The following is a 25,822-nucleotide window of genomic DNA, read 5'->3' on the forward strand; positions in this document are numbered from 1 at the left end:
CGGACTTACTGAAAACTACACTACTGTACAATTAGGTACACTGCCTATAAGTGTTGTAGCAAGGTTTAAGTATATCCATTCTATAAATAAATAAATATCTTGTGTAAAATTGTATCGTATTTAATAGTTTTTCCTAGTAAAATATAAGCTATTTCATATACACCTCGCATAACTATCAGTATGTGTGTGGGGGAAAGAGAGGTCCTGTGTTCAATTCTTGCCTTCAGCACTTTTCTTTTCTTTTTATTAAATAGACAGCTTCTCAAGTCAAGTCCATTGGGCTTGATAAATTAAATCTTGGGCCAGAACTATCGAATTGCTGCATAATTATAGTTGGGCCACCAAGTTATTTCGGGCTATATAGTTGTTTAATCACGATTGGGCCGATTAAGTGTAGTTGGGCCGAGATTGTCTGTTGGGCCGAAGTTATACTCTTGGGCCGAGTATGGTTCTGTTGGGCTTATGAGTTAAGATGATGAGGTATGAGATCTGAGATAATACGGGTTAACATGTTTGGGAGTAAAATAAATTCATGAAGTGAGCAAAGAGCTCAATGGCGTAAAGGCTGTGTTGTCTAGCATGAGGTCATGGGTTCGAGTCCCGTCTAAAGCATTTCTTTTTAGGAGGGTATACACTTAATTCCCATTTCCATTATTATTATTATTATTATTATTATTATTATTATTATTATTATTATTATTATTATTATTATTATTATTATTATTATAATTATTATTATTATTATTATTATTATTATTATTATTATTATTATTATTATTATTGATATTATTATTATTACATCATTATTATGATTAAAGATAAAAATTATTATCACCATTAATATTATTATCATTATTATTATTAACATTATTATTATTAATATTATTAATATCATTATCATTATCATGATTTATAAATATATATGATTATTATCATTATTTTGATTATCGTTAATAATATTATTATTATCATGGTTATTATTACTATAATTATTTTTATTACTAAGTATTATTACTATTATTATTATTATAAGATAATAAAACTTTTATTTTGTGACGATCCGAAAATTTCCGACCAAATTTAAACTTTATCTTTATATTATTTCGACACGATAAGCAAAGTTTGTTAAGTTAAATCTCAAGAATTTTAAATTGTTTTCATACATTCATTTTATCCTCGACCAAATTCCGACGATTCACTAACCGTTATATATAAATAAATATGTATATATATGTATATATATATATATATATATATATATATATATTATAACTTAAAAATATTAATAAAGTATTAAACGTATAATACTTTACATGAACGTATTTGTTTCAATATGTTTATCAATGGAATTAGAAGATAATATCAAATGATTGATTTATCAGATACATTGTGATATGATTACGGGTCTATGTTATAAGGTCCACTGTGATTTAAGAAATCTATTTTTTTTTGATGACATTCGGAAAATGGTAAAGTGATTTATAAGTAAGAACGTGGAGTGTAAATAACTTAGATGTTGAATATCGAGAAGTTAAGTAACTCGATATTTTTCATTAAGATTATTTCATACGTTTATTTAACCTTTGAACTTTATCGCATGCTTCATCAACAGACTGTAATTTAAAAACTTGAAACCTATTATGAAAATATATGATTTTACTTTTCTAAAACGTTTTATGATATAACGATTTCTATTATTTTAACCTTTAAACAAAATGCTTCTTAAAAATATTTAGTTTTGGAAAACAAAATTATCATATTTATTTGATTTAGTTTCAAACGTACAAAAACGTTTTCAGTTTAAAAAGAACTTTATTATTAAAACGTATATAACTTTTATAAATATTTAGAATCACTTTTAACAACTCATTACTTAACCAGTATGATAAAGATAATGATATTTATATTTTATTTTATTAAATATATATAACGATTTAAATTAATATTATATATATTTATACGCGTATTATACGTACATAGTTTTATACTTTTACTATACTTAAACTTTACCTTACTTTATTTTTACTTTACCTTAACTTTAATAATTCACTTTAATAATTCATACTTTAATAATTCACTTTAATAATTCATACTTTAATAATCCACTTTAATAATTCATACTTTAATAATTCACTTTAATAATTCATACTTTAATAATCTACTTTAATAATTCATACTTTAATAATTCACTTTAATAATTCATACTTTAATAATTCACTTTAATAATTCATACTTTAATAATTCACTTTAATAATTCAAACTTTAATAATTCACTTTAATAATTCATACTTTAATAATTCACTTTAATAATTCAAAAATCTATTATAAATAGAATTCAATAGGTTTCATTATTTGATAGAAACTTGAAAATATTTTCTCTAAACTCTCTCAATCGATTTACATATATATATTTACTCCGTATTATTTCAAAATATTATCAGTATACATAAAATATTACGACGGAGTGCTGTCCGAGTGATTTCGAAATTGTTTTTCGAGCGGGATAGAGCTAAGGAAATTATGGGTTAAAGCTATGGAGGTTATGGGTATGGTTCGGGAGTATTGCTCGTGAGTCAAACTAGTGTTTATCATCTCCGTTGCGTCTACGTACTTTTCCTGCAATATTGAATCTCAATATTGATACGTTCGTGAATCCAAGGCCAACATTGCACTTGTTCAATGACATCATATGTATTTTTACTACAAAATACAGTATTGTGAGTTTCATTTGCTCCCTTTTTAATTGCTTTTGTAATATATATTTTTGGGCTGAGAATACATGCGCTGATTTATAAATGTTTTACGAAATAGGCACAAGTATTAAAACTAATTCTATGTGGGTTTAAACCAGAAATATACCCTTATCTTGGTAACATTAAACTACTTATCTATGTACGGTAGGCGCGAATCCTAAAGATAGATCTATTGGGCCTGACAAACCCCATCCTGACTATGGGATGCTTTAGTACTTCGAGGTTATTTTAAACACACCTGATCTGGTGTACTTCAGAGGGTAAAACATGAAGGTTAAGGCTTGTTACCGGGTGCCTACAGCTTATAGAATATTTTTATACACTTGCGAGTGTACATATATTTATAAAAGGAAATCTTGTGGTCTATTAATATATTGAAATGATTGTTATGATAAACCTATGAACTCACCAACCTTTTGGTTGACACTTTAAAGCATGTTTATTCTCAGGTATTAAAGAAATCTTCCGCTGTGCATTAGCTCATTTTAAGGATATTACTTGGAGTCATTCATGGCATATTTTGAAAGACATTGCATTCAAGTCATTGAGTTCATCAAGATTATTATTAAGTCAATTATAGTTGGATGTATTATGAAATAGTGTGCATACCGTCAATTTTCATTGTAAAGAAAGTTTGTCTTTTAAAAACGAATGCAATATTTGTAAAATGTATCATATAGAGGTCAAATACCTCGCAATGTAATCAACTATTGTGAATCATTTATAATGTATATGAACGGGTCCTTTCAGTTGGTATCAGAGCGGTGGTCATAGCGAACCAGGTCTGCATCAGTGTGTCTAACTGATAGTCGTTAGGATGCATTAGTGAGTCTGGACTTCGACCGTGTCTGCATGTCAAAAGTTTCGCTTATCATTTTTGTCGGAAATCATCTGCTTATCATCTTTAGGAAATTACCTGCTCATTATTCTTAGTCTAGACACCTTTTACTGCATTGATTGCATGAATAAGTGTATAGACAAAATTCATATCTTAGCGTATCTGTTACTGCAGACCTTGCCTGATATCTCTCGTAAATTTCTCCGTAATTTAAGGGCTCCTGGTACTATATATATCTATGCACATTATGCATTGAGAATACCATCCAACTATCAATTTCTGTCACTAAACTCTTCATACCAAAAATCTTTTCTGTGATCGCTTAAGATGGCCTCTACGAATCGACCAAGTTCCTCTGACTCCGAAGACAGCGTGACAGGAGCACACCAACCAATCAACTACCGTGATTACTGGAGAAAATGGGGGTGGGTTCGCGACATACTCACCCTATGGAGAAGGGAAGAAGGTACTCCATATCATGAACCAAATCTACCACCTAACCTTGGAGTACTTGACCCGCTAACTGGCGAACCCGTTCGCAACACCGTTTATACCCTTTTTGCAAGAATTTTTCGTCTTGAGACTACCATTAACAGAACTAGAGAAGATATCCGACCTTTACCTCACACCGATAACTAACCAGGGTTAGTAGAAGAAGTTAAAGAACTCGGAGCTCGAGTGTTAACTTTAGAGAGCACGGTACACAATTTGCAAGCACCTGCAGTATCACCAACACCAGTAACATCACCAGCCTCAGCACCAACAGCACTAGTACCACCAACAACAACATCCGTGTCACCAGCTTCGACATCTCATTCTGTACCTCGAGTATAATCATCGTTCTACATGACGTTCTACATCATTTATTTTCATTCGACATAGCGATTATGTAATCTCTAATGTTTTAGAGATTATATATTCTTGTTCTAACGGTAAATCAAATGAGTTTAATATCATATTGACTCATTAAATCCATGATTACATCCGAAGAAAATATATAGGTATATATATATATTTTTTTTCATAAAGATTGTAATTAAAAATTCTTTCGTACAAACTGTTAATGGTGAAAATATTTTAACGGGTAGATAATACCTGAGGAATATTTAGATTTCACATTAATAAGTTACATTGTATATTCTTCGAATCTGATTCAACAGTCATTTACTATCCTACTTACAACCACCGATATACGTATCCGTTCACCGCAGAATAATCATTTTCATCCAATTTTATATTTGGATTTTGACCTATCAGAATCCAACAAGTGGCATAATGAAGAAAACATTGGACAAAATAAAATTTGTTAGAAACAAACAAATTAACTATGAGAAATTTTGTTAAGAATCCACGCCAAACAAATTAACTATGAGAAATTTTGTTAAGAATCCACGCCAACTGTTCCTAGCTAACTGTTCCTAGCTAACTGATTACATTTTATTTATCGCAATTTATTTATCGCAATTTATATTCTTGCAATTTTATTTATTGTCATTTAATTTCTGTTATTTATTTTTACGCACTTTAAATATCGAGACACGTATACAAGGTTTTGACATATCATATCGACGCATATATATATATTATTTGGAATAACCATAGACACTCTATATGCAGTAATGCTGGAGTTAGCTATACAGGGTTGAGGTTGATTCTACAATAATATATATACTTTGAGTTGTGATCGAGTCTGAGACATGTATACGGGTCACGATACGTATTAAATAATTCGAATATTATATATTAAACTATATATGAATTATTGGACTGCTAATTGTGGACTATCGACTGTGGACTAATAACATTGGACAATTAAAATGAATTAAAATATTGATTATAACATATGAAACTAAACAATTCTTCAAGTTTGCCACTTGATTTCATCCTAAACTTCATTTGTATCTTGACGGTTACAATCTGCATTCAAATCTTTCATGATTCTTGAAAACACCTCAATCGAGAGGATAAACCAACCACACTTCATCTACGGAAGAAAAGATCGATGCATATAGTTATGCACCTGAAAACACTCGGAACCTGAGTAAACGTTTAACACGTATCTGTGCTAGCTCCCTGGGTGTTTTTATTACCGAAAATCACTTTACAATTCCTTTTCAAAGTAGCAAATTTTGTCACAGCTCCAGCAAATCAACTTTGACTTTTCGTTCGAAACAACCATATCATAATTTTGATATATATGCGTGCTCTTTATTGTTATCAGGGAACCTTTTATATTCCACCATATTACCATCAACGTTTAATCATCTAAAAACACAATTCTCTTGAAACCACCTCGGATTGATAATCGATGACCCAGATATGGTAGCATTAAATGCAGAGGAAACAGCAAAATCGTAGATGGTCTAAACGGCCAAAAGTTGATAATAAAGAATTGAATGTTGGGAACGCTCGATAGAAAATTTGGTACTGAAAAATAGATTGAGCTAACCATGAAGGAGACCAAGGACAAATACAAGGACCAAACCCTATATTCAAAGAATCCAGGTAATTCTGGATCCGATGAAATCTTTAGAGAATATCCTGCTTCGAAGTCATGTTAAAATCTTGCGGAAAATCTTTCTTCATCAACCTTCGATCTTAGAAATTCCAAAAATATCATCATAAATATCTTCTATATTTCTGAGGATATTTTCATAAGTATTCTTGTCCGAAATCATTTATCTCTTCGCGATATCAGTGTTATATCATAAAGGAAACTGTTTAGTTTCTAAAATCTGAAATCTTCGAGTTTGAAGTATGAATGTTTTCGAAGTAGTGTTGGGAACTAAAGCATGAGTTAGTATAATATAATGACACTTGATCAACGTGATTATATTACAGTAAGTCATGCTGAGTTTCTAATAAAACATGATGTTTCACAGACTATAACGTCATCATGTGCCATGTTACGCGACTCTTACATTCTATCTAATCTCTAAACATATCAAGAACATAATTTCTTGATAATTCTGTCTTTTATCTTGAATTCTGGTAATTTAACCAATCAAGATCGTGCTATTACAATTTATTCCTTAGAACATTAGTCATGTTCATTCGAAACTCCATACTTATGAATTTTGAACCATTATTCGCTGACTTAAAGTCGAGAAGAGAAAATAAAAGGATGGAACTCCAAAATATAAAGGAAATAAAGAGGGTGGATTTATAATGAAATATCCGACAGAGCAATCAAAACAGATTATCGCATTTAACCAAAGAAGATCCTATTCCTTAATCTCCGAAGAATCAAATTTTATTCAGATTTTAAAGATTTCTTTAAATCCCTTGAATTCCAGAAATCCACCGTGACTACGTCAAAAGTTAAATTTCTATCTCAAACTGTTGTGACAGCTAACCTCGTACGCTTCACATAATCGAATCGTTTTATCTACATTACTCAGTAATGATGAAACTCTATTTATTAACTCATATTCGTCATGAAAACAGTTTTATGGTTAACCATGACGACCTTACTCAAATTTCGAGACGAAATTTCTTTAACGGGTAGGTACTGTGACAATCCGAAAATTTCCAACCAAATTTAAACTTTATCTTTATATTATTCCGACACGATAAGCAAAGTTTGTTAAGTTAAATCTCAAGAATTTTAAATTGTTTTCATACATTCATTATATCCTCGACCAAATTCTGACGATTCACGAACCGTTATATATAAATAAATATGTATATATATGTATATATATATATATATATATATATATATATTATAACTTAAAAATATTAATAAAGTATTAAACGTATAATACTTTACATGAACGTATTTGTTTCAATATGTTTATCGATGGAATTAGAAGATAATATCAAATGATTGATTTATCAGATACATTGTGATATGATTACGGGTCTATGTTATAAGGTCCACTGTGATTTAAGAAATCTATTTTTTTTTACGACATTCAGAAAATGGTAAAGTGATTTATAAGTAAGAACGTGGAGTGTAAATAACTTAGATGTTGGATATCGAGAAGTTAAGTAACTCGATATTTTTCATTAAGATTATTTCATACGTTTATTTAACCTTTGAACTTTATCGCATGCTTCATCAACAGACTGTAATTTAAAAACTTGAAACCTATTATGAAAATATATGATTTTACTTTTCTAAAACGTTTTATGATATAACGATTTCCATTATTTTAACCTTTAAACAAAATGCTTCTTAAATATATTTAGTTTTGGAAAACAAAATTATCATATTTATTTGATTTAGTTTCAAACGTACAAAAACGTTTTCAGTTTAAAAAGAACTTTATTATTAAAACGTATATAACTTTTATAAATATTTAGAACCACTTTTAACAACTCATTACTTAACCAGTATGATAAAGATAATGATATTTATATTTTATTTTATTAAATATATATAACGATTTAAATTAATATTATATATATTTATACGCGTATTATACGTACATAGTTTTATACTTTTACTATACTTAAACTTTACCTTACTTTATTTTTACTTTACCTTAACTTTAATAATTCACTTTAATAATTCAAACTTTAATAATTCACTTTAATAATTCATACTTTAATAATCCACTTTAATAATTCATACTTTAATAATTCACTTTAATAATTCATACTTTAATAATCCACTTTAATAATTCATACTTTAATAATTACTTTAATAATTCATACTTTAATAATTCACTTTAATAATTCATACTTTAATAATTCACTTTAATAATTCAAACTTTAATAATTCACTTTAATAATTCATACTTTAATAATTCACTTTAATAATTCAAAAATCTATTATAAATAGAATTCAATAGGATTCATTATTTGATAGAAACTTGAAAATATTTTCTCTAAACTCTCTCAATCTATTTACATATATATATTTACTCCGTATTATTTCAAAATATTATCAGTATACATAAAATATTACGACGGAGTGCTGTCCGAGTGATTTCGAAATTGTTTTTCGAGCGGGATAGAGCTAAGGAAATTATGGGTTAAAGCTATGGAGGTTATGGGTATGGTTCGGGAGTATTGCTCGTGAGTCAAACTAGTGTTTATCATCTCCGTTGCGTCTACGTACTTTTCCTGCAATATTGAATCTCAATATTGATACGTTCGTGAATCCAAGGCCAACATTGCACTTGTTCAATGACGTCATATGTATTTTTACTACAAAATACAGTATTGTGAGTTTCATTTGCTCCCTTTTTAATTGCTTTTGCAATATATATTTTTGGGCTGAGAATACATGCGCTGATTTATAAATGTTTTACGAAATAGGCACAAGTATTAAAACTAATTCTATGTGAGTTTAAACCAGAAATATACCCTTATCTTGGTAACATTAAACTACTTATCTATGTACGGTAGGTGCGAATCCTAAAGATAGATCTATTGGGCCTGACAAACCCCATCCTGACTATGGGATGCTTTAGTACTTCGAGGTTATTTTAAACACACCTGATCTGGTGTACTTCAGAGGGTAAAACATGAACGTTAAGGCTTGTTACCGGGTGCCTACAGCTTATAGAATATTTTTATACACTTGCGAGTGTACATATATTTATAAAAGGAAATCTTGTGGTCTATTAATATATTGAAATGATTGTTATGATAAACCTATGAACTCACCAACCTTTTGGTTGACACTTTAAAGCATGTTTATTCCCAGGTATTAAAGAAATCTTCCTCTGTGCATTAGCTCATTTTAAGGATATTACTTGGAGTCATTCATGGCATATTTTGAAAGACGTTGCATTCAAGTCATTGAGTTCATCAAGATTATTATTAAGTCAATTATAGTTGGATGTATTATGAAATGGTGTGCATACCGTCAATTTTCGTTGTAAAGAAAGTTTGTATTTTAAAAATGAATGCAATGTTTGTAAAATGTATCATATAGAGGTCAAATACCTCGCGATGTAATCAACTATTGTGAATCGTTTATAATGTATATGAACGGGTCCTTTCATATTTATTATTATTATTTTACCAAATAACAATTAGTTACATAAAAATATAATTAACACATATAACATATAATTTAACAAGTATATCATTAATAATATATATATTCGTTCAATTACGATTATATGTTTTAATATATATAAATGATATAGGTTCGTGAATCCGAGGCCAACCCTATACTTGTTCAATGTCGTTCTATGTATTTTTACTACAAAATACATTAGGTGAGTTCATTTGATTCCCTTTTACTCTTTACATTTTTGGGACTAAGAATACATGCGCTGCTTTTACAGCTGCTTTATTAAATGCTTTTGAAATATATTTTGAACTGCGAATACATGAAATGCTTTTATAAATGTTTGACGAGATATACACAAGCAAAACATTCCTCGAATGAATTATTATGCAGACAGAAGTTCTGCGGATTATTATTGAATTATGTGGACATGATAATTGCCACCATTGAATTATGTGGACATGATAATTGCCACCATTGAATTATGTGGACATGATAATTGCCACTAATTGATGTGAATGTTATATATCGAGAGAATGATTTTATACACAGGTTATGTGTATGTTATTTTTGTGCACAAGAAATGCGTACGGTTACTAAGATTTATGAAAGATGATTTCGTACATGAGAAAGGTGTACTGTATTTAAAAGATATCGCATGTACATTACAGGTGGGTATAGGATTCGGGCCCATTTGTACCATGCAGGATTTAAATATTGTGGTCTATCAAAATGATGAATTTTATTGTTTTACGATAAACCTATGAACTCACCAACCTTTTGGTTGACACTTGAAAGTATGTTTATTCTCAGGTTTGAAAGAAATCTTTCGCTGTGCAATGGCTCATTTTAAAGATATTACATGGAGTCGTTCATGGCATTTAGACGTCAGTTCATCGTGATGATACCAGTTGTTGAAGACTTCATCCAGGTGGATTAGGACGGGTCACTACAGTTGGTATCAGAGCGGTGGTCTTAGCGAACCAGGTCTTGCATTAGCGTGTCTAACTGATAGTTGTTAGTATGCATTAGTGAGTCTGGACTTCGACCGTGTCTGCATGTCAAAAGTTTTACTTATCATTTCTAGTCGAAAATCAACTGCTTATCATCCTTAAAGTCTAGACACGTCTTACTGCCTCTATTGCATAGACAGTGTATAGATAAATTCATATCTTAGCGTATCTGTTATTGTTACCTTTGCTTGACAGCTTCCGTAGATTGCTCCGTAACTTATGGGATTTTTAGTATTATATATGCATATGTAAATTATGTATTGCAGGGTACTAATCTACATCCTATTTTATTTCTTATCGAAAATCCTTCATCTGATCGTACGAGATGAGTCCCTCAGATTTCGATAGCTATTCCGATAGTTAATCCGACAGCTATTCCGACATGGATATTCACCTAAGCTCCAAAAGCGGTGTCACCAGAATGAATCAATCAATCAGTCATCCCCAATTCATCTGATGGGTTCGTAGTCGATTTAAACAAAGGAGACGCGAAGAAGGCGATCCTTTTCATCCACCAAATTGTCCTCTTGGCGAAGAACCTGAAGCACCTACCGGTGAGTTTATCCGAAACACCATTTTCAGCCTCATTTCCAGGATATCTCGACACGATTATATTCTATCCACAATTCTAAACCTTATTCATCCACTTGTTCCGACCGACAATCATCCCGGAGTAATAGCAGAAGTCAACGAGCTTCGCGCCCGAGTTGTAACCTTGGGAAATATGGTGCAAAATGTATCAGCTTCAGCAACATCACCGGCACCAACAGTATCACCAACATCAATACCAGTACCATCAACAACCCAAGTTTCAACATCACACGCCTCAACGTCTCATTATGTATCTCGAGCATAATCAACATTTTACGAATCGTTCTACATCATTTATCTTCGTTCGACATGACGATTATATAATCTTCAATATTTTAGAGATTATATATTCTAGTTTTAACGGTAAATCAAATGAGATTAATATCACATTAACTCATTAAATCCATGATTATATCTGAAGAAAATATATATGTATATATATTTTCATAAAGAGTGTAATTAAAAATTCTTTCGTACAAACTGTTAATGGTGAAAATATTTTAACGGGTAGGTAATACCCGAGGAATACTTAGATTTCACATTAATAAGTTACTGTGTACATTCTTTGAATCTGATTCAACAGTCATTTACTATCCTACTTACACCCACAGATATACGTATCCATTCACCGCAGAATAACCATTTTCGTTCAATTTCATATTTGGATTTTCATTTATCAGAATCCAACAAGTGGCATAATGAAGAAAACATTGGACAAAATAAAATTTGTTAGAAACAAACAATTTAATTATGAGAAATTCTATTAAGAATCCACGCTAACAAAATCCTAGCTAACTGTTCCTAGTTAACTGTTAATTCCATATTACATTTTATCGCAATTTACATTCTCGCAATATTATTTATTGTCATTTAATTTATGTTATTTACTTTACGCACTTTATTTATCGTTATTTAATTTCTGTTATTTATTTTATGCACTTTAAATATCGGGACACGTATACAAGGTTTTGACATATCATATCGACGCATTTATATATATTATTTGGAATAACCATAGACACTCTATATGCAGTAATGATCGAGTTCTCTATACAGGGTTGAGGTTGATTCTACAATAATATATATATAATTTGAGTTGTGATCGAGTCTGAGACATGTACACGGGTCACGATACGTATTAATTAATTCGAATATTATATATTAAATTATATATGAATTATTGGACTATCGACTGTGGACTAATAACATTGGACAACTAAAATGAATTAAAATATTGAATATAACATATGAAACTAAACATTTCTTCAAGTTTGCCACTTGATTTCATCTTAAACTTCATTTGTATCTTGACGATTACAATCTGCGTACAAACCTTTCATGATTCTTGAAAACACCTCAATCGAGAGAATGAATCAACCGCACTTCAGCTACGGAAGGAAAGATTAGTGCATATAGTTATGCACCTGAAAACACTCAGAACCTGAGTAAACGTTTAACACGTATCTGTGCTAGCTCCTTTGGCATTGTTATTACCGAAAATAACATTACAATTCTTTTTCAAATTAGTCAATTTTGTCACAGCTCCAGCAAGTCAACTTCGATTTTCATTCGAATTAGCCTTACTATAACCTTGATATATATACGTGCTCTTTTATTGGTACCTAAAAACCTTTTATATTCCACCATATTACCAGCAGATGTACCAGCATTCTTGTCGCTCCTTGGTTTAAATATCTCCGACAAATCACTATATTTATCTATTGAAGTCTCATCATGAACTCATCTGCATCTTATAACGAGAACTGACATACCAATTACCGGGAATCAGCAATCAGTACTTTGAAAACTCACAGCATATCTACATCAACAGTATTAGGTATAACATTCATCTCTTAGAATCATGATCTTTCATCTGAAATCCTGAAAAGAACTCAGTCTACAAATCAATACTCTGAATGTTGAAAAAGCTGAATGAATCAGCAGAAACCGTAGACGACCATAAACGACCTTAATTATCGGAAGTTGATGATAAAGAATAGTATGTTGGAAAAGCTCGGAAAAGTTGGAACTGGAAAACAGATTGAGCTAACCATGAAGGAGACTCTGAATAAATCACAAGGACTAAACTTGTACATAAAGAATCCTGATGATTCTGTATCTGATGAAATCTTTAGTGAACGCCTTGCTTCTGAATCTAAACCCTTACGGATAAATCTTCTCTATCATCCTTCAATATTAGAAATTCCAAGATATCATCGTATCTTTCATTATAAATATCCTCAATATTTCTGAAGATATCTTCATAAATATTCTCGTCCGATATTAATTATCTCTTCGTGCTATCAGTGTTACATCATATAGAAACTGTTAGTTTCTATATTCTGTAAACTTTCGAGCTTAAAATATGAATGTTATTGAAGTAATGTTGTGAACTGATGCATGAGTTAGTATAATATAATGACACTTGATCAACGTGATTATATTACAGTAAGTCATGCTGAGTTTCTAATGAAACGTGATGATTCACAGTACCATCATCATGTGCCATGTTACACGACTCTTACATTCTGTCTAACCTCTAAACATATTAAGAACATATCTTATTGATAGTTGTATCCTTTCGAATATTCTAGTAATTTGACAAATCAAGATCGTGCCATTACGATTTCCTTCTTAGAACATTAACTATGTTCATCCAAAAACTTTATACCTATGAATTCTGGACCATTATCTGCTTAACTTAAAGTCGGGAAGATGCACAAAAACATCAAGCCCTGGAATATAAGGGAAGATATAAACCCCGACAACAACACCTAAATTACAAACCGTGTATATCAATACGTATCGCAACGTAAAGACACGGGAGAATTAAAAACACTATAACCCCAAGGTAATGGTAGATGAAAAAGAAGAATGATAGATATGAAAGTTAAAAGGATATCAAGGATCAAGATGGGATGGAGCATCTTAACAAATGCTTTAAAGTATGAATTGAGAAGAAAGAATAGAAGGTGTGAGATGAAAGGAAACGAAGACGGTGGATTTATAGTGAAATATCCGACAGAGAAATCAAGGTGAAATATCGCATTAAATCAAAGAAGATCCTAATTTCCTTAATCGCCGAAGAACCAAATCTTATCTCGAAGATTTTCTTTAATCCCTTGAATTTCGGAATCCAACCCTAACTACATCAAAAGATAAGACGCACCTTATTATGTAATTTTAACCAAGACAGCGTCAAAAAGCTAAGACGAATCTCTATTTCTTCATTTCACTCTTTTGTGATAGTTCTAGTTGTACTCTTCGAATAATCGAATTGTTTTATCCATATTAATCAATAATGATAAAACTCTAACTCATATTTGTCATGAAAATATTTTTATTGTTAGCCATGACGACCTCAATCAAATTTCGGGACGAAATTTCTTTAACGGGTAGGTACTGTAGTGACCCGGAAAATTTCGACTAATTTTAAATCAAACTCTCGATACGATATTGTATTTTCAACACGATAAGCAAAGTCTATTAAACCGAGTCTCAAAATTTTTGAACGGTTTCATGAAATCATTTGACCTTCGACCAGTTCCGACGATTCACGAATAATTAATTGTAACTTGATATGTGTGTATATATATATATATATATATACATAATAATTGGAAATATAATTTTAAATATTGTGTGTTGTTGTTACTAAAATTTATTTATGTAAATTAAAATAAAAAATAGGATATTATAATAATTATTATTTAAAGTATATCTCTATATATAAATAAAGTATATTAAAAATAAATATTAAATGATTGTAATACTCGTTGAACGATTCGATTATTAATTAGAGAAGTTTAAATTCGAACTTATGTGATTTTAGAATAAACGGTGATCCGAAAATAAGTTCTATAAATTTTAGACTTATTAAAAATATATTTAGGAACTATCTGTTAAGTTTTGACACTTTTTATATTTTACCCAAAAATGAGAGGGACAGTTGATGTAATCTTTATTTAACAAATTAAGGATCGAATTTTATACCATAATGACTAAAATAAATAAATATAATTACTGTAAAAATATGGAATTTTTCTGAAGACTTTTTATTCGCCACTAAGTGAACAACGGGGCACGATACACAGTCCGTGAAAACTGTTGGCAGGTTAATCCAATTTAGCGGGCTGTTGTATCTTTTCAATTCTTCTTTTTCATTCCTCACATGAATTACTGTTAACTTATATTATATTATAATCAATTATTAGATTAGTTTTATAATTAAAATATATACCTATATCTATATGTATACGAGACACATAGATAATAAGCAAACCCCGTCAACCTTGATCTCTGCCGCCATTTACAGCTACCACCGGCCACCACGTCTACAGAAACCACCGGCCACCCTCTCCCTTACCACCACTCATCATGAACAACAACCATCGCCACCATTCCATTTTATTCTCTCTATTTTCGCATGCCATAAGCAAACATTCACCACTACGACACCATGTACAACCACCAATCTCCACCACCAACAGTCGTCATCGCCACCGTATCCTCCATCTACAATCACCACCACCATCTCTCATATTCTTTCTCCTCTCCAACTACAAGATTATTTTTTTCGAATTACTTATATGTTCCTGTCAAATGGAAAGCTGCATATAGCAGCTGTCCTTGCTGCTGTGTGCAGCCGTGAACCACCAAGGAACACCTCCACCACCTCAACCGTCGACCACTCACTTCACCACCTTCACGATACCATATATTTTTTTTCTGTTTACTATTCAATCGAACACAGCTACCATGCTGTTTAGTTATGTATTTTTTCTGTTCAAGAACTCGATCAAACACCCATCATTACCTTGTCATGCTATAGCTATTCAAATGAAGATGTTAAAATAAAGTGTAGACGATGTACAGTAACTTTAAAGGAAGATGAAGGTAATATAATTATAGATGAAGTTTAGCGATTTAAAATAACGATGATGTTATTCATATTATGATTACAATTATGATATAATTATGATTAAGTTATGAGTAGGATTATGATTATTAACATGACGATAATGATCATTTAAGAAAATAGATGATGATAATGATGGTAATTAGCGAAGATGATGATGATGGATATGATAGTAAGAGGGATGGTAATGATAGATGATGTGAGGATGATGAATACTTGATGATATAATGTTATACGATCTTGTTCCCACTTTTTGTAAAAATTTAGAATAAGGATGAATAGTTCTGGGTCTTGTTTGAGGAGAAGGAGGAAAACAAATAAAGGATAAGAAAATTTTAGGAGAGAATTAAACAGATAAGGAGTAACAGATCAGTGGTTAGGTATGTGTGTGGGGGAAAGAGAGGTCCTGTGTTCAATTCTTGCCTTCAGCACTTTTCTTTTCTTTTTATTAAATAGACAGCTTCTCAAGTCAAGTCCATTGGGCTTGATAAATTAAATCTTGTGCCAGAACTATCGAATTGCTGCAGAATTATAGTTGTGCCACCAAGTTATTTCGGGCTATATAGTTGTTTAATCACGATTGGGCTGATTAAGTGTAGTTGGGCCGAGATTGTCTGTTGGGCCGAAGTTATACTCTTGGGCCAAGTATGGTTCTGTTGGGCTTATGAGTTAAGATGATGAGGTATGAGATCTGAGATAATACGGGTTAACATGTTTGGGAGTAAAATAAATTCATGAAGTGAGCAAAGAGCTCAATGGCATAAAGGTTGTGTTGTCTAGCATGAGGTCATGGGTTCGAGTCCCGTCTGAAGCATTTCTTTTTAGGAGGGTATACACTTAATTCCCATTTCCATTATTATTATTATTATTATTATTATTATTATTATTATTATTATTATTATTATTATTATTATTATTATTATTATTATTATTATTATTACATCATTATTATGATTAAAGATAAAAAATTATTATCACCATTAATATTATTATCATTATTATTATTAACATTATTATTATTAATATTATTAATATCATTATCATGATTTATAAATATACATGATTATTATCATTATTTTGATTATCATTAATAATATTATTATTATCATGGTTATTATTACTATAATTATTTTTATTACTAAGTATTATTACTATTATTATTATTATAAGATAATAAAACTTTTATTTATTATTATTATTTTACCAAATAACAATTAGTTACATAAAAATATAATTAACACATATAACATATAATTTAACAAGTATATCATTAATAATATATATATTCGTTCAATTACGATTATATGTTTTAATATATATAAATGATATAGGTTCGTGAATCCGAGGCCAACCCTATACTTGTTCAATGTCGTTCTATGTATTTTTACTACAAAATACATTAGGTGAGTTCATTTGATTCCCTTTTACTCTTTACATTTTTGGGACTGAGAATACATGCGCTGCTTTTACAGCTGCTTTATTAAATGCTTTTGAAATATATTTTGAACTGCGAATACATGAAATGCTTTTATAAATGTTTGACGAGATATACACAAGCAAAACATTCCTCGAATGAATTATTATGCAGACAGAAGTTCTGCGGATTATTATTGAATTATGTGGACATGATAATTGCCACCATTGAATTATGTGGACATGATAATTGCCACCATTGAATTATGTGGACATGATAATTGCCACCATTGAATTATGTGGACATGATAAGTGCCACCAATTGATGTGAATGTTATATATCGAGAGAATGATTTTATACACAGGTTATGTGTATGTTATTTTTGTGCACAAGAAATGTGTACGGTTACTAAGATTTATGAAAGATGATTTCGTACACGAGAAAGGTGTACTGTATTTAAAAGATATCGCATGTACATTAAAGGTGGGTATAGGATTCGGGCCCATTTGTACCATGCAGGATTTAAATATTCTGGTCTATCAAAATGATGAATTTTATTGTTTTACGATAAACCTATGAACTCACCAACCTTTTGGTTGACACTTGAAAGCATGTTTATTCTCAGGTTTGAAAGAAATCTTCCGCTGTGCAATGGCTCATTTTAAAGATATTACGTGGAGTCATTCATGGCATTTAGATGTCAGTTCATCGTGATGATACCAGTTGTTGAAGACTTCGTCCAGGTGGATTAGGACGGGTCACTACACGCGAGAATTGGTTAGCGATAATGGTGCTCAAATAGCGAAAGATCCTTTTAAGACATGGTGCACTGATTTAAATATCGTACAAAAGTTTACATCAGTGGCGCACCCACAAGCTAATGGTTTATGCGAAGTAACCAACCGCGATATAGTAAGCGGTATTAAAAAGAGGTTGTGCGAAAAGCGAACTGGCTGGGTAGATGAATTACCCAATGTGTTATGGGCACATCGCACAACATTTAAGAAAAGCACAGGGGAAACACCTTTTAGTTTGGTGTATGGTTCTGAGGCAGTAATCCCCGCAGAAATTCTGGTACCGACGCATAGAGTTACTAACTTCAAGGAAGAAGCAAATAATGATGCGTTGAGTGAGAATCTAAATTTCATTGAAGAGCGGAGGTTAATGGCTGCTATCAGAGAAGCGAATAATAAACAGCAAATAGCTAAGTATTATAACAAAAGAGTGCGTGCTTTATCCTTCGCTATAGGCGAATGGGTACTGTGAAATAACGAAGCAAGCAGAGCAGAAAAGCTTGGTAAGTTGGGTCCTAACTGGGAAGGCCCTTATCAAATTGTAGCAATTAATGCGGCAGGTTCATATAAGCTCGCGGATATGGAAGGACGAACTTTGCCTAATGCGTGGCATGATGTTTTATTAAAGCGATATTACGCATAGCTTAGCGAAAATTATCAAGGATATATGTACAAAGTGCGAAATTAGATACAAGGCATATGGCTGATATACTTATTATGTGATCTTGTTTTTAATTTTTTGCAAGTCTTGATCACGCTTGTAGAAATTTTAAGAATAGTCACTTGTAAAAGTACGCGAAAAGTTTATTTGTGAAATGCGAATAGTTATGAAATGTTTTACAGTTTGTTTCATAATGCTATAGTATTTTGCAGTGTTTAAATAAGCAAAGTGATGAAATTGCCCACTTTTGCATGTGAATTATTGCGAAAGGAATTTTATATCCTAAGTATTTGATTTTGCCAATGCTTAGATGCTTCACAATGCTGATTAATTGCCTAAGGATCGTTTCGGCGGACTTAGAAGATTCATAACGTATAAGCATATACGCATACAGATTGTTTCGCAAAAGTACGCATTTATTATGTGCACAATAATATATGTTGAAAATTGCAAAGGACAAGTTTGTGTTATGAATATTGTTGATAAAAGTGCTATATAAATAAAGAGTACTCGCGAATAAATATGAAAAAATAAAGTTTCATTGATAACGGCGTAGAGATAGCTGCGCGCTAATTTCTACAATATTTTATTCTAGCTTAGATAAGTCAAGATCAAAGATGTCTTTTAAAGTGGCATCATCTTGTTGACTTATTGCAGTAACTTTGTTGATTGGAATATCCTCTAAGCTTGCTTATGTAGTAGTAGCTGCTTCACGTGCTTCTGCAAGTGAACAAACGCGATCTCCAATGGCGGGAGGCAGAGGATCTAGTATGGTGCAATGTTGAGCAATTTTATCCAGAAACACTACTCTCTCGCGCAGTCGTAAAGCAGCTGCATAAGTGGAAAACAGAACATTCACGGGACGTGAATTGAGAACCTTTTTAGCAAACTCCGGTAGGTGTTGGCGGAGTTGCGTGAACTCAAGCTTCGCGGAAGCTGCCGCGGCCAGAGCGGTGTCTCTCTTTGCAGTAAGCCTTGAAACCTCCTCTTGCAATGCAGAGATTGTGGTTTCAAAATTCTTTTGTTTGTCAGCTGTAGTAGACACCTGTAGCTTCAATTCATCTACCGTGGTTTTGGCCGCGGTGAGCTCATAGGAGAGATCAACACAGCATTTCTCGCTGTTTTCAGCCTTGATCCTCTCAACATTGTACTTCTGCTGTTCAGCTCCAAGCACATTGAAAAATTGTTCTTGCCGGCATATCATATCATACGCCGAGTTGAAGCACATGTAGAAGTTTTGAATAAAACTGTTGTGCGCATCAAGTGCAGAAAGTTTGGAGAATTCGCGGCGAAGCTCGCCGGGGATTGCTAACTTCATTTGCTGGCGCTGATCCAGAGCAGCGCCAGCTGATGCATAAGTATATCCTGATAGACCATCAATTCGCACTCCATACGAGTCAGGAGGAGTGCGGAATAGCTCCGTGATTTGTGCCGCAGAATCAGGGCTAGGAAAAACTAGATTGAAAGGCGAGCCTCCTGTAAAACAGTGCGATTATTATAATAGCAACAATAAATATTACAAAAACTGGCATGAATCAAAGATGATTGTGTTATACCAGTTTGTTGGTCTCCTTCATAATCCGATATGATCGGATTATCGTATAAAGGAGTGATTTGTTTGAGTTTCTTGCTCTGCGATGATGGTGGCGTTTGCAGCTGTCGTTTTGTGGAACTTGGTTGTGATGTTGGTGATTTCGACGTCAAATCAACGATGGGAATAGCCTGTTTCTCCTGTTTGATTTGATGCTCGGTAGATGCCGAAGATTTAGCATCTTGGCTCGTTAGCAACTTTGTAATTAAAGCTTTAGGATCCACCTTACGATCGACCTCGTCAATTTTCATTTTTGATTAAGGTGGAGAAGTTGTGTTTGAAGAACTTGTAAAGGTTAATAGCAAATGTATATAATTGCGAATTGTAGTAGAGAAAGCAAGTGGAAAATTAGTGATTGTGAATCACGATATATATATAGGGGAAATAAGGGTGGTAAGCGATTATATTAATTATCCGTTGTGATAACTCAAACGGTAACTTTTGTCCTGCAACGGTAACTAAGTAAATGCGAAAATGCGTAAATGCGAATGATGGTTGCAAAAAACTGCGCATTTTTAGAGTTTATCATGATACATCTGCTTTGCAATATGTATCATAATAAACTGGGGGGACTTGATCATATACATAGCATTGTATATGTATATTTTATTTGCTAAAGGCCAAGGGCAGAACTGCGCGAACTATAAGGCAAAGCTATGAATTGTTCGCTGAAAATAAGATCAGCAGATGGATTCCCGCGCTAATAAATGACTTCAGTTTGATCCGCTGAGTTTCAGCGGATGGTTAGGTAATTCGCAGACCGCGGATATCTCGAATACTATAAATAGAGAGCTTGGCCTCTCATTTATGGGTTGTTGATTCTCTGCCATTTTGCCCAAGCCTTTGTAATTTCCACTTGTGATCTTGCCCAATGGATTTTTACATCGCACAAAGGTGAATTATGCTAATTAACAATCAAGACCGGGTCGGGGTGGTTGATCACTTGATAGTTAAAGTGAAAGACGATCATCGGGGCCCAAAAATAATCATCAAACATTCCATCCTCCATTGTAATCTTATTGCACTCAATCCGTAATTAAGTAACATCGTTAATTAAGGATTGATATAAACTATTTTATATGTGTGATCCTTTTAGTGTTCTTAATAACCATTTATTAATGTCCTTTTGCCATTTCAATTTAACCATTTAAATTGTCGTTTTGCATGTAGTTAATAATGTCTAATTTAACCAATTAAATTGTCATTTTGCTTGTTGTTAACTTGTGATATACTTGTAGCAACCAAACATACAAACACAATAAACAACCATGCATGCAAAACAAATATGTTCACAATCAAGCCAATTTGGTAGACATTTGTTTAGCCGAAAACAAATGTCACCAGTAAGGGTTATAACACAAAGTAGGAGATTTCAAATCTCCCACTTAATCTTGCATCTTCCTTGTCTTCATCTTGCATCTTCATTTTTACAAAAAAAATATATCCTAATACATTTTTCTAAAAAATGAAAATACAACCTAATCTATTTTACATACCAAATATAAAATAAATTACATAACCAAAATAATAATATTACAAACCAAATTGAATGAATATTACAACCACATGAATGAATTAATATTATATACCAAATGCATAGATTAATTCAACCAAACATGCAACCATTCAAACACAAGGTCAAGGCTTGATTGTGAACTTTAACATACAACCAATATGACCAAAATGGAACAACCCAAAACCCATTTTGGGTGTCCAAGAATTCGGCCAAAATAGCAAACCCACCCAAACCTGAGAATTTTTGCATTCTACTATCAAGCATGTTCATAAAATGCAAAAATATAGTGGGTTTAATAGATCATCTCGAAACATATTTCAACAACTTCGGCTCTAGATACCATTGTTGGGATTTAACAAGTTTCAATATACTTAAAACCATTTAAGTAGTAAGATAGCGGAAGCAAGTAAATATTACCATTTTAGAACTTGTTATATTTTAACCAATTAAAGTTAAATCCCAATTAGGATCAAGTTGTGAAACATACTTACAAACTACAAGCAAGAAAAGAGTTTATACCTACTCCAAGCTTGTTGATAGATGATGAAGATGATGATGATGAATGGAGCTCCAAAAGAATGAAACCTCAAGTTGTTATACCCCAAACTTTGCACCAATACCTTGTACTTTGGTTATGATTTATTAACACTTGAATAGAGTTTGCAAAAACCAAATGAAGAACCCTTTCTTTCCCTCAAAACTCACAGCATACAGCAGCAAAAATGAGAGTGTTTTGTGCAGTTTTTCTAAGTATAATTGCATGTATTGTGTATATCAAAGAGTCATGTTACTTGTATATGGAAATGGGAAAGCATGAGTCAAGGAATCTAAGCCAAGAGCATGTGTATCTCATTCCCCATGCCACTTCCCATTTGTTTTATAAAATTAGTTTTATATAAGTTAAATTTTATAAAACTTTTTTTATAAAACTTCCATACACATTTGTTATGTACATTTATATATATAAAACCAAGTTTTTATAAAATGTAACAAAACAAAGTCAATTATTTAACCTACAAATAATTTAAACTCTTATTATATAAATTATTCCATAATTTATATATATACACATCAAGTAATATTTCAGAAAACCATTTTTCTTAAAGTTCAAGTGTCGCGTATTTAATCAATGATCCAATCGCTAAGATTAAATACGAATAAGGTGTCGGTAAGTTTGTTATTGGATATGACCCGACTTGGATCAAAACATATTAGCCACGTTAATCCAATCGTCAAGTGTCGCGTATTTAATCAATGATCCAATCGCTAAGATTAAATACGAATAAGGTGTCGGTACGATATACCTTCAATATTATGAACAAAAAAAAAATTAAACTAACTAAAATCAAAGTTTGTTTCAAACCCATAATACAGTATGGTAATACTTAAGCACCGATCCTAAAAGCAGGGATAGTCGAGGCGAGTAATAAACGAAGAAGCAAACCTTTACGAAACAGTGACTAATAGCAACCTTTGATACCCAATCAATTGACCTGCAATAATAGTTATTTAGAGTATCCAATGACGAATATCATATGAGAATTAGAGATTTAAACAAAATTGAAACTTGTACGTAATGGTGAACAAATGAACAATCAAAACTTTTCACGGGTGAATGCAAGGGGTGTTGTTGTTGGCGGCGGTGCTACTCTCTACAGGTGTCATCTATGTGACTTTAGAGAGAAATTAATATGAATGATCATTACAAACTTGGGAGTAATTTTACCCTTCTCCACGATCTACATCTTGCTAAACTAATAATTTGGTGCTCAACCTGAAACATTAATGATAAGATAAAGCATATCACATAAACCTCATGTAATGACCTGCATATAAAGATGTCGATTTGTGTTATGACTTATGACAAATAGGTTGGCTCATAAAGAATTTTAGCTAAAAAGGGAACAAAAAATCAAAGAGGTTGAAATCATTCGAAGTTTATTTAAATGCATATAACTTCCTAAAGGATATTTGTGCTTTTATTGCAATAGTAATACTGTTAATGTCATTTTATTTAAAGACGACCTAAAAACCAACAATTCGACTTCGAATTATTGATAGTGTCAAATGGGAAAGTATGGTGCATGAGTCAACGTGAACCTTTTTTGACCCATTTCTCAACTCACTGCCCTTACAACCTCAAATTAACATTAACATACTTATTTAAAGTTTAAATGGTATCATTATGGAAATTCGCATAATGATACAAATAACATTAGTATTAACAAAAAATATTCACATAATGATACAAATAACTTGAACATACTTATAAGAATCTGAACGTAATGATACACCAGTAACAAACTCACATAATGATACACCAGTAAAGATACATCAACATTTAGTATTAACAACAATTAGATCATTATGTACATATTTCAATCATCAAATGTATATTAATCATCAAACAAATCGCATCAAATAACATAGTCAAATGAACAGAACCAAGAAACAGAAAGCACCATAGAGCTAACCACTATCCATGGACTGATAATTTGCTTTTTTGGTTGGCCACAGTTTAACTTAGGTGTATTCACTTAACTTTTTGGCTAAAGAATTGGGTATTTCATCTCTCTAATGTAGACATGGTTAGAAAAAAATAAAACAGAGAATAGCAAACAGATAGTCGATTATAAACATTCACACACATAAGATTTAACTCATTCACACACTTTCAAGTAGCATATCATAAATATAGAACAAAAACCAACATACAAATACAAATTACAAATCAACAATTACCTTTATTAGATTGTCCTTGACCAATTCTGAAAGCGAGATTGCTGACCTTGAAATTAACATCGTACCATCATTACCAAAAACAAATGTATTAACTAACGAACACAAATCAAAAGGTTATCAAATCAAGAATAAAGAAACCAAAATAATACTTCATAAATAATTAAATCCAAAAATACTAACCTTTTGATATAAAGTGCCCTAAAACTTGACATATGACTTATCTAATTGTGCACCCCAGGATTAATTGTTCATATGGCAACAAAAATTTCAAGTCGTTCGTTCGTTCCGACTATCGGGTTTTACTGCGTGTTGTAGAGAAATCAAATCATTGGAGGTGGTGGTTATGGCGGGTTGTAGAGAAATCGGGGGATTGGATGTGGTGATGTTGGTGGCGGCGGCGGCTCTGGTCGCTGGCGTTGGTGATGGTAACGGTGGTGGTGCTGTGGATAGTAGTGGCAATGGCCACCCGATACAATGGATCCATCTGATCCACTCGATACATAATGGATATTGACGATATAAATGGATATGGATACGGATATGGATCAACCTAAATTGATACGGATATGGATATGGATGAAAAACTTTCATCCATTGATATATCCATATACACCCGAAATACATTTATAAATACATAAATATAGATATATGCAAGCACATTTACTATTATAAAAGCATTTACAATTACACATATATTTCTTTAAATTATATAATGAATTAACCATGAAATATTACAATAAAACACGTATATATATAATCAAATATACATAAGAATTACACATTTAATTTGTCATAGTCTGTCTAATAGTAAGTTTAACAAATTGTGTTATATCTTTGACAAATATTACATGTTTTTATGGAGAGATTTTAATTATGCCACATTATATTAAATTTTTTTATTTTACGTATTATTTTAATCACATATTAGGAAATATTATAACATTATTTGAATATCCAATGGATATCCATTAACCTGCTTAATCCATTGGATATAGATATGGATGGATGAACTGAAATTAA

The 25,822-nt window shown here is 31.7% G+C and overlaps 1 long non-coding RNA gene across 1 annotated transcript; it reads right to left on the reverse strand.

Moving 5' to 3' along the window:
- Nucleotides 1-23,305: 23,305 nt before the first annotated feature.
- Nucleotides 23,306-25,274, reverse strand: LOC139873521 (uncharacterized). Its single transcript, XR_011767368.1, has 3 exons — nt 24,983-25,274; nt 24,803-24,848; nt 23,306-23,834 (listed from the first exon to the last, which is right to left on the reverse strand). It is a non-coding gene; the product is annotated as an uncharacterized lncRNA (long non-coding RNA).
- Nucleotides 25,275-25,822: the final 548 nt, after the last annotated feature.

The sequence above is a fragment of the Rutidosis leptorrhynchoides genome, chromosome 10 (assembly GCF_046630445.1).
Source record: "Rutidosis leptorrhynchoides isolate AG116_Rl617_1_P2 chromosome 10, CSIRO_AGI_Rlap_v1, whole genome shotgun sequence".
In the NCBI taxonomy this organism is placed as follows: domain Eukaryota; kingdom Viridiplantae; phylum Streptophyta; class Magnoliopsida; order Asterales; family Asteraceae; genus Rutidosis; species Rutidosis leptorrhynchoides.